Raw genomic sequence first — 12,078 nt, forward strand, 5'->3', positions numbered from 1 at the left:
CCTGTGTGACCGGTGCAGAGTTATGATGTCACAATGCCCCCTTAGGCAGATCAGAGACAAAGGCCTGTCACCTGCATGCCCAGTGCAGGCTTATGGTGTCATATTGCCCCCTAAGGCAGTCAAAGACAAGGTTCTGTCACCTGGTTGACCAATGCAGAGTTATGATGTCACAATGACCCCTTAGGCAGATCACATTCAAGGGCCTGTCACATGGGTGACCCAACCAGAGTTGTGATGTCGCAATGCCCCCTTAGGCAGATCACAGACAAGGTTCTGTCACCTGGGTGCCCTGTGTAGTGTTATGATGTAACAATTCCCCCTTAGACAGATCAAAGACAAGGGTCTGTCACCTGAATGACAATTGCAGAGTTATGATTTCAGAATTCCCCCTTAGGCAGATAAAAGACAAGGATCTGTCACCTGGGTGTCCATTGCAGAGTTATGATGTCACAATGAACCGTTAGGCAGCTCACAGACAAGGGTCTGTCACCTGGGTGACCAGTGGAGAATTATGATGTCACAATGAACCCTTAGGCAGCTCACAGACAAGGGTCTGTCACCTGGGTGACCAGTGGAGAATTATGATGTCACAATGCTCCCTTAGGCAGATCACAGACAAGGGTCTGTCACCACGGTGACCAGTGCAGACTTATGGTGTCAAAATGCCCCCTTAGGCAGATCAAAGACAAGGGTCTGTCACCTCGGTGACACGTGCAGTGTTATGATATCAAAATGCCCCTTTAGGCAGATCAAAGACAAGGGTGTGTCACCTGGGTGCCCCGTGCAGAGTTTTGATGTCACAATGCCCCCTTAGGCAGATAACGGACAAGGGGGTGTCACCTGGGTGACCAATGCAGAGTTATGATGTCACAATGCCTCTTAGGCAGATCACAGACAATTGTCTGTCACATGGGTGACCAGTGCAGAGTTATGATGTCACAATGCCCCCTTAGGCAGATCAAAGACAAGTGTCTGTCACCTGGGTGACCAGTGCAGAGTTATGAGGTCACAATGCCCCCTTAGGCAGATAAGAGACAAGGGTCTGTCACCAGGGTGACAAGTGCAGAGTTATGAAGTCACAATGCCCCCTTAGGCAAATCACAGACAAGGGCCTGTCACCTGGTTGACCAGTGCAGAGTTATGATGTCACAATGCCCCCTTAGGCAGATAACAGAGAAGGGTCTGTCTCCTCGGTGCCCAGTGCAGGGTTATGATGTCACAATGCCCCCGTTGGCAGATCAAAGACAAGGGCGTGTCTCCTGGGTGACCATTGCAGAGTTATGATGACACAATGCCCCCTTAGGCAGATCAGAGACAACGGTCTGTCGCCTGGGTGACCAGTGCAGAGTTATGATGTCACAACGCTCCCTTAGGAAGATCACAGACAAGGATTTGTCACCAGGGTGACCTGTGCAGAGTTACGATCTCACATCGCCCCCTTAGACTGATCACAGACAAGGGTCTGTCACCTGGGGGACCAGTGCAGAGTTATGATGTCACAATGCCCCCTTAGGCGGATCAAAGACAAGGGTCTGTCACCTGGGTGACCAGTGCTGAGTTATCATGTCACAATGCCCCCTTAGCCTGATCACAGACAATGGTCTGTCAACTGGGTGACCCATGCAGAGGTATGATGTCACAATGCCCCTTAAGCAGATCAAAGGCAAGTGTCTGTCACCTGTGTGACCGGTGCAGAGTTATGATGTCACAATGCCCCCTTAGGCAGATCAGAGACAAAGGCCTGTCACCTGCATGCCCAGTGCAGGCTTATGGTGTCATATTGCCCCCTAAGGCAGATCAAAGACAAGGTTCTGTCACCTGGTTGACCAATGCAGAGTTATGATGTCACAATGACCCCTTAGGCAGATCACATTCAAGGGCCTGTCACATGGGTGACCCAACCAGAGTTGTGATGTCGCAATGCCCCCTTAGGCAGATCACAGACAAGGTTCTGTCACCTGGGTGCCCTGTGTAGTGTTATGATGTAACAATTCCCCCTTAGACAGATCAAAGACAAGGGTCTGTCACCTGAATGACAATTGCAGAGTTATGATTTCAGAATTCCCCCTTAGGCAGATAAAAGACAAGGATCTGTCACCTGGGTGTCCATTGCAGAGTTATGATGTCACAATGAACCGTTAGGCAGCTCACAGACAAGGGTCTGTCACCTGGGTGACCAGTGGAGAATTATGATGTCACAATGAACCCTTAGGCAGCTCACAGACAAGGGTCTGTCACCTGGGTGACCAGTGGAGAATTATGATGTCACAATGCTCCCTTAGGCAGATCACAGACAAGGGTCTGTCACCACGGTGACCAGTGCAGACTTATGGTGTCAAAATGCCCCCTTAGGCAGATCAAAGACAAGGGTCTGTCACCTCGGTGACACGTGCAGTGTTATGATATCAAAATGCCCCTTTAGGCAGATCAAAGACAAGGGTGTGTCACCTGGGTGCCCCGTGCAGAGTTTTGATGTCACAATGCCCCCATAGGCAGATAACGGACAAGGGGGTGTCACCTGGGTGACCAATGCAGAGTTATGATGTCACAATGCCTCTTAGGCAGATCACAGACAATTGTCTGTCACATGGGTGACCAGTGCAGAGTTATGATGTCACAATGCCCCCTTAGGCAGATCAAAGACAAGTGTCTGTCACCTGGGTGACCGTGCAGAGTTATGAGGTCACAATGCCCCCTTAGGCAGATAAGAGACAAGGGTCTGTCACCAGGGTGACAAGTGCAGAGTTATGAAGTCACAATGCCCCCTTAGGCAAATCACAGACAAGGGCCTGTCACCTGGTTGACCAGTGCAGAGTTATGATGTCACAATGCCCCCTTAGGCAGATAACAGAGAAGGGTCTGTCTCCTCGGTGCCCAGTGCAGGGTTATGATGTCACAATGCCCCCGTTGGCAGATCAAAGACAAGGGCGTGTCTCCTGGGTGACCATTGCAGAGTTATGATGACACAATGCCCCCTTAGGCAGATCAGAGACAACGGTCTGTCGCCTGGGTGACCAGTGCAGAGTTATGATGTCACAACGCTCCCTTAGGAAGATCACAGACAAGGATTTGTCACCAGGGTGACCTGTGCAGAGTTACGATCTCACATCGCCCCCTTAGACTGATCACAGACAAGGGTCTGTCACCTGGGGGACCAGTGCAGAGTTATGATGTCACAATGCCCCCTTAGGCGGATCAAAGACAAGGGTCTGTCACCTGGGTGACCAGTGCTGAGTTATCATGTCACAATGCCCCCTTAGCCTGATCACAGACAAGGGTCTGTCACCTGGGTAACCAATGCAGAGTTATGATGTCACAGTGACCCCTTAGGCAGATCACATTCAAGGGCCTGTCACATGGGTGATCCGAGCAGAGTTATGATGTCACAATGCCCCCTTAGGTAGATAACAGAGAAGGGTCTGTCACCTGGGTGCCCAGTGCAGGGTTATGGTGTCACAATGCCACCGTAGGCAGATCAAAGACAAGGGTGTGTCATCTGGGTGACCATTGCAGAGTTATGATGTCACTATGCCCCCTTTGGCAGATCATAAACAAGGTCCTCTCACCTGGGTGACCTGTGCAGCGTTATGATATCAAAATGCCCCCTTAGGCAGATCACGGACAAGGGTCTGTCACCAGGATGAGCACTGCAGAATGATGATGCCACAATGCCCCCTTAGGCAGATCACAGACTAGGGACTGCAACCTGGGTGACCAGTGCTCATTTATGATGTCACAATGTCCTCTTACGCAGATCACAAAAAAGGGCCTGTCACCTGTTTGATCAGTGGAGAGTTATGAAGTCACATTGCCCCCTTAAGCACATCACAGACAAGGTTCTGTCACCAGGGTGACAAGTGCAGAGTTATGAAGTCACAATGCCCCCTTAGGCAAATCACAGACAAGGGCCTGTCACCTGGTTGACCAGTGCAGAGTTATGATGTCACAATGCCCCCTTAGGCAGATAACAGAGAAGGGTCTGTCTCCTCGGTGCCCAGTGCAGGGTTATGATGTCACAATGCCCCCGTTGGCAGATCAAAGACAAGGGCGTGTCTCCTGGGTGACCATTGCAGAGTTATGATGACACAATGCCCCCTTAGGCAGATCAGAGACAACGGTCTGTCGCCTGGGTGACCAGTGCAGAGTTATGATGTCACAACGCTCCCTTAGGAAGATCACAGACAAGGATTTGTCACCAGGGTGACCTGTGCAGAGTTACGATCTCACATCGCCCCCTTAGACTGATCACAGACAAGGGTCTGTCACCTGGGGGACCAGTGCAGAGTTATGATGTCACAATGCCCCCTTAGGCGGATCAAAGACAATGGTCTGTCAACTGGGTGACCCGTGCAGAGGTATGATGTCACAATGCCCCTTAAGCAGATCAAAGGCAAGTGTCTGTCACCTGTGTGACCGGTGCAGAGTTATGATGTCACAATGCCCCCTTAGGCAGATCAGAGACAAAGGCCTGTCACCTGCATGCCCAGTGCAGGCTTATGGTGTCATATTGCCCCCTAAGGCAGATCAAAGACAAGGTTCTGTCACCTGGTTGACCAATGCAGAGTTATGATGTCACAATGACCCCTTAGGCAGATCACATTCAAGGGCCTGTCACATGGGTGACCCAACCAGAGTTGTGATGTCGCAATGCCCCCTTAGGCAGATCACAGACAAGGTTCTGTCACCTGGGTGCCCTGTGTAGTGTTATGATGTAACAATTCCCCCTTAGACAGATCAAAGACAAGGGTCTGTCACCTGAATGACAATTGCAGAGTTATGATTTCAGAATTCCCCCTTAGGCAGATAAAAGACAAGGATCTGTCACCTGGGTGTCCATTGCAGAGTTATGATGTCACAATGAACCGTTAGGCAGCTCACAGACAAGGGTCTGTCACCTGGGTGACCAGTGGAGAATTATGATGTCACAATGAACCCTTAGGCAGCTCACAGACAAGGGTCTGTCACCTGGGTGACCAGTGGAGAATTATGATGTCACAATGCTCCCTTAGGCAGATCACAGACAAGGGTCTGTCACCACGGTGACCAGTGCAGACTTATGGTGTCAAAATGCCCCCTTAGGCAGATCAAAGACAAGGGTCTGTCACCTCGGTGACACGTGCAGTGTTATGATATCAAAATGCCCCTTTAGGCAGATCAAAGACAAGGGTGTGTCACCTGGGTGCCCCGTGCAGAGTTTTGATGTCACAATGCCCCCATAGGCAGATAACGGACAAGGGGGTGTCACCTGGGTGACCAATGCAGAGTTATGATGTCACAATGCCTCTTAGGCAGATCACAGACAATTGTCTGTCACATGGGTGACCAGTGCAGAGTTATGATGTCACAATGCCCCCTTAGGCAGATCAAAGACAAGTGTCTGTCACCTGGGTGACCGTGCAGAGTTATGAGGTCACAATGCCCCCTTAGGCAGATAAGAGACAAGGGTCTGTCACCAGGGTGACAAGTGCAGAGTTATGAAGTCACAATGCCCCCTTAGGCAAATCACAGACAAGGGCCTGTCACCTGGTTGACCAGTGCAGAGTTATGATGTCACAATGCCCCCTTAGGCAGATAACAGAGAAGGGTCTGTCTCCTCGGTGCCCAGTGCAGGGTTATGATGTCACAATGCCCCCGTTGGCAGATCAAAGACAAGGGCGTGTCTCCTGGGTGACCATTGCAGAGTTATGATGACACAATGCCCCCTTAGGCAGATCAGAGACAACGGTCTGTCGCCTGGGTGACCAGTGCAGAGTTATGATGTCACAACGCTCCCTTAGGAAGATCACAGACAAGGATTTGTCACCAGGGTGACCTGTGCAGAGTTACGATCTCACATCGCCCCCTTAGACTGATCACAGACAAGGGTCTGTCACCTGGGGGACCAGTGCAGAGTTATGATGTCACAATGCCCCCTTAGGCGGATCAAAGACAAGGGTCTGTCACCTGGGTGACCAGTGCTGAGTTATCATGTCACAATGCCCCCTTAGCCTGATCACAGACAAGGGTCTGTCACCTGGGTAACCAATGCAGAGTTATGATGTCACAGTGACCCCTTAGGCAGATCACATTCAAGGGCCTGTCACATGGGTGATCCGAGCAGAGTTATGATGTCACAATGCCCCCTTAGGTAGATAACAGAGAAGGGTCTGTCACCTGGGTGCCCAGTGCAGGGTTATGGTGTCACAATGCCACCGTAGGCAGATCAAAGACAAGGGTGTGTCATCTGGGTGACCATTGCAGAGTTATGATGTCACTATGCCCCCTTTGGCAGATCATAAACAAGGTCCTCTCACCTGGGTGACCTGTGCAGCGTTATGATATCAAAATGCCCCCTTAGGCAGATCACGGACAAGGGTCTGTCACCAGGATGAGCACTGCAGAATGATGATGCCACAATGCCCCCTTAGGCAGATCACAGACTAGGGACTGCAACCTGGGTGACCAGTGCTCATTTATGATGTCACAATGTCCTCTTACGCAGATCACAAAAAAGGGCCTGTCACCTGTTTGATCAGTGGAGAGTTATGAAGTCACATTGCCCCCTTAAGCACATCACAGACAAGGTTCTGTCACCTGGGTGACCAGTGCAGAGTTATGATGTCACAATGCCCCATTAGGCACACCACAGACAAGGGACTGTCACCTGGGTTACCAGTGCAGGGTTAAGATGTCACAATGCCCCCTTAGGCAAATCACAGACAAGGGTTTGTCTCCTGGGTGACCAGTGCAGAGTTAGGGTGTCACAATGCCCCATGAGGCAGATCACAGACAAGGGTCTGGCTCCTGGGTGACCAGTGCAGAGTTAAAATGTCACATTGCCCCCTTAGGCAGATCACAGAAAAGGGTCTGTCACCTGGGTGACCAGTGCAGAGTTATGATGTCACAATGCCCACTTAGGCAAATCACAGACAAGGATCTGTCACCTGGGTGACCAGTTCAGGTTTATGATGTCACAATGGTCCCTTAGGCAGATCACAGACAAGGGTCTGCCACCACGGTGACCAGTGCAGAGATGTGATGTCACAATGGCCCCTTTGGCAGATCACAGACAAGGGTCTGTCATCTGGGTGACCCGTGCAGAGGTATGATGTCACAATGCCCCCTTAGCTAGATCACAGACAAGGGACTGTCACCTGGGTGACCCGTGCAGAGTTATGATTTCACAATGACCACTTAGGCAGAAAAAAGACAATGGCGTGTCACCTGTGTGACCTGTGCAGAGTTATGATGTCACATTGCCCCCTTAGGCAGATCACAGAGAAGGTCCTGTCACCTGGGTGCACAGTGCAGAGTTATGATGTCACAATACCTCCTTAGGCAGATCACAGACAAGGGAATGTCACCTGGATGCCCAGTGTAGAGTTATAATGTCACAATGCCCCCTTAGGCACATGAGAGAAGAGGCCTTTCACCTGCGTGCCCCTTGCAGAGTTATGGTGTCACAATCGCCTTTAGGGAGATGACAGACAAGGGCCTGTCACCTGGGTGCCCAGTGCAGAGTTATGATGTCACAGTACCCCCTTAGGCAGATCTCAGAGAAGGATCTGTCACCTGGGTGACCCATGCAGAGTTATGATGTGACAATGCCCCCTTAGGCAGATCACAGACAAGGGCCTGTCACCTGTGTGACCCGTGCAGAGTTATGATGTCACAGTGCTCCCTTAGGCAGATCACAGACAAGGGCCTATCACCTGGAAGCCCCGTGCAGAATTATGATGTCACAATGCCCCCTTAGGCAGTTAACAGACTAGGGTCTGTCACCAGGGTGAGCAGTGCCGGTTTATGATGTCACAATGGCCCCCTTGGTAGATCACAGACATGGGTCTCTCACCTGGTTGACGAGTGCAGAGTTATGATGTCACAATGCTCCCTTAGGCCGATCAGAGACATAGGCCTGTCACCTGGGTGCCCAGGGAAGACTTGTGATGTCACAACGCCCCCTTAGGCAGACCAAAGACAAGGTTCTGTCACCTGGGTGACCAATGCAGAGGTTTGATGTCACAATGACCCCTTAGGCAGATCACATTCAGTGGCCTGTCCCATGGGTGACCCGACCAGAGTTGTGATGTCACAATGGCCCCTTAGGCAGATCACAGACAAGGTTCTGTCTCCTGGGTGCCCCGTGTAGTGTTATGATGTAACAATTCCCCCTTAGACAGATCAAAGACAAGGGTCTGTCACCTGACTGACAATTGCAGAGTTATGATTTCAGAATGCCCGCTTAGGCAGATAAAAGACAAGGATCTGTCACCTGGGTGTCCATTGCAGAGTTATGATGTCACAATGAACCCTTAGGCAGCTCACAGACAAGGGTCTGTCACCCGGGAGACCAGTGCAGTGTTATGATGTCACAATGCACCTTTAGGCAGATCAAAGGCAAGCGTCTATCACCCGGGTGACCAGTACAGAGTTATGCTGTCACACTGCCCTCTTAGGCAGATCACAGACAAAGGCATGTCACCTGGGTTACCAGTGAACCGTTATGATGTCACAATGCCCCCTTAGGCAGATCACAGACAAGTGCCTGTCACCTGGGTGCCCAGTGCGTAGTTATGATGTCACAATGCCCCCTTAGGCAGATCACAGACAACGGCGTGTCATCTGGGTTCCCAGTGCAGAGTTATAATGTCAAAATGCCCCCTTAGGCACATCACAGACAAGGGACTGTCACCTGGGTGCCCAGTGCAGAGTTATGACGTCACAATGCCCCCTTAGGGAGATCACAGAAAAGGGACTGTCACCTGGGTGCCCAGTGCAGAGTTATGATGTCACAATGCCCCCTTAGTCAGATCAGACAAGGGCCTGTCACCTGGGCGACCAGTGCAGAGTTAGGATGTCACAATGCCCCGTTAGGCAGATCACAGTCAAGGGTCCCTCACCTGGGTGACCGTGAAGGGTTATGATGTCACAATGTACCCTTAGGCAGATAACAGTCAAGGTTCTGTCACCACGCTGACCAGTGCAGAGTTATGATGTCACAATGCCCCCTTAGGCAGTTCACAGACAAGCGTCTGTCACCTGCGTGACCAGTGCACAGTTATGATGTCACAATGCCCCCTTAGGCAGATCACAGACCAGGGCCTGTCACCTGGGTCACCAGTGCATGGTTATGATGTCACAGTGCAACCTTAGGCACATCACAGGCAAGGGTCTGTCACCTGGGTGACCAGTACAGGGTTATGATGTCAAAATGGACCCTTAGGCAGATCACAGACAAGTGTCTGCCACCACGGTGACCAGTGCAGAGTTATGATGTCACAGTGTCCCCTTTGGCAGATGACAGACAAGTGTCTGTCATCTGGGTGACCCGTGCAGAGTTATGGTGTCACAATGCCCCCTTAGGCAGATCAAAGTCAAGGGTATGTCACCTGTGTGACCAGTGCAGATTTATGGTGTCAGAATGCCCACTTAGACAGATCACAGACAAGGGTGTGTCCCCTGAGTGTCCCATGCAGAGTTATGATTTCACAATGCCGCCTTAGGCAGAAAACAGACAATGGCCTGTCACCTGTGTGACCCGTGCAGAGTTATGATGTCACATTGCCCCCTTAGGCAGATCACAGACAAGGTCCTGTCACCTGGGTGCCCAGTGCAGAGTTATGATGTCACAATGTCTCCTTAGGCAGATCACAGACAAGTGCATGTCACCTGGGTTCACAGTGCAGAGTTATAATGTCACAATGCCCCCTTAGGCACATGACAGACAAGGGCCTGTCACATGCGTGCTCCATGCAAACTTATGATGTCACAATCCCCCTTAGGGTGATGACAGACGAGGGCCTGTCACCTGGGTGCCCAGTGCAGAGTTCTGATGTCACAATGCCCCCTTAGTCATATTAGACAAGGGCCTGTCACCTGGGTGCCCAGAGCAGAGTTATGATGTCACATTGCCCCCTTAGGCAGGTCTCAGAAAAGGGTCTGTCAGCTGGCTGACCAGTGCAGAGTTGTGATGTCACAATGTCCACTAAGGCAGATCAAAGAGAAGGGTTTGTCACCTGGGTGTCCAGTGCAGAATTATGATGTCACAATGCCCCTTAGGCAGATCACAGACAAGGGTCTGTCACCTGGGTGACCCGTGCAGAGTTATGACGTCACAATGCCCCCTTAGGCAGATCACAGACAAGGGTCTGTCACCACGGTGACCAGTGCAGACTTATGGTGTCAAAATGCCCCCTTAGGCAGATCCAAGACAAGGGTCTGTCACCTTGGTGACACGTGCAGTGTTATGATATCAAAATGCCCCTTTAGGCAGATCAAAGACAAGGGTGTGTCACCTGGGTGCCCCGTGCAGAGTTTTGATGTCACAATGCCCCCATAGGCAGATAACGGACAAGGGTGTGTCACCTGCGTGACCAATGCAGAGTTATGATGTCACCATGCCCCTTAGGCAGATCACAGACAATTGTCTGTCACATGGGTGACCAGTGCAGAGTTATGATGTCACAATGCCCCCTTAGGCAGATCAAAGACAAGTGTCTGTCACCTGGGTGACCGTGCAGAGTTATGAGGTCACAATGCCCCCTTAGGCAGATAAGAGACAAGGGTCTGTCACCAGGGTGACCAGTGCAGAGTTATGAAGTCACAATGCCCCCTTAGGCAGATCACAGACAAGGGTCCGTCAACACGGTAACCAGATCAGAGTTATGATGTCAAAATATCTCCATAGGCAGATCAAAGGCAAGGGTCTGTTACCTGCGTTTTCGCTGCAGGGTTTTGATGTCACAATACACCATTAGGCATACAACAGACCAGGGTCTGTCACCTGGGTGAGCACTGCAGAGTGATGATGTCACAATGCCCCCTTAGGCAGATCACAGACAAGGGTCTGTCACCTGGGTGACCAGTGCAGAGGTAAGATGTCACAATACCACCTTAGGTAGATCACAGACAAGGGTCTTTCATCTGGGTGACCAGTGTAGAGTTATGATGTCACAATGCCAACTTAGGCACATCACAGTCAAGTGTCTGTCACCTTGGTGACCAGTGCACAGTTATGATGTCACAATATCCACTTAGGCAGATCAGAGACAAGGGTCTGTCACCAGGGTGACCAGTGCAGATTTATGATGTCACAATGCCCACTTAGGCAGATCACAGATAAGGGTCTGTCACCTGGGTGACTAGTGCAGAGTTATGATGTCACAATGCCCCCTTAGGCAGATCACAGACAAGGCTGTGTCAACTGGGTGACCAGTGCAGAGGTATGATGTCACAATGCCCCGTTGGGCAGATCATAGACAAGGTTCTCTCACCTGGGTAACCAGTGCAGCGTTATGATGTCACAATGCCCACTTAGGCAGATCACAGACAAGAGTGTGTCACCTGGGTGTCCCATGCAGAGTTATGAAGTCACAATGCCCCGTTAGTCAGATCAAAGGCAAGGGTGTGTCACCTGGGTTACCCATGCAGTGTTACAGTGTCACAGTGCCCCCTTAGCTAGGTCACAGACAAGGGCCTGTCACCTGGGTGTCCCGAGCGGAGTTATGATTTCACTATGCCCGCTTAGGGAGAAAACATACAATGGCCTGTCACCTGTGAGACCCGTGAAAAGTTACGATGTCACATTGCCCCCTTAGGCAGATCACAGACAAGGACCTGTCACCTGGGTGCCCAATGTAGAGTTCTGATGTCACAATGCCTCCTTAGGAAGGTCACGGACAAGGGCATGTCACCTGCGTTCCCAATGCAGAGTTATAATGTCACAATAACCCCTTTGGCACATGACAGACAAAGGCCTGTCACCTGCATGCCCCTTGCAGAGTTATGACGTCAAAATGCCCCCTTAGAGAGATGACAGACAAGGGCCTGTCACCTGGGTTCCCAGTGCAGGGTTATGATGTCACAATGCCCCTTAGTCAGATCAGACAAGAGACTGTCACCTGGGTGCCCAGTGCAGAGTTAAGATGTCACAATGCCCCCTTAGGCAGATCACAGACAAGGCCCTTTCAACTGTGCGCCCAGTGCAGAGTTAAGATGTCACCATGCCCCCTTAGGCAGATCACAGACAAGGGCCTGTCACCTGTGTGACCAGTGCAGAGTTACAAAGTCATATAGCCCCCTTAATCACATCACAGACAA

This window comes from Gorilla gorilla, chromosome 14 (assembly GCF_029281585.2).
Source record: "Gorilla gorilla gorilla isolate KB3781 chromosome 14, NHGRI_mGorGor1-v2.1_pri, whole genome shotgun sequence".
Lineage (NCBI taxonomy): Eukaryota > Metazoa > Chordata > Mammalia > Primates > Hominidae > Gorilla > Gorilla gorilla.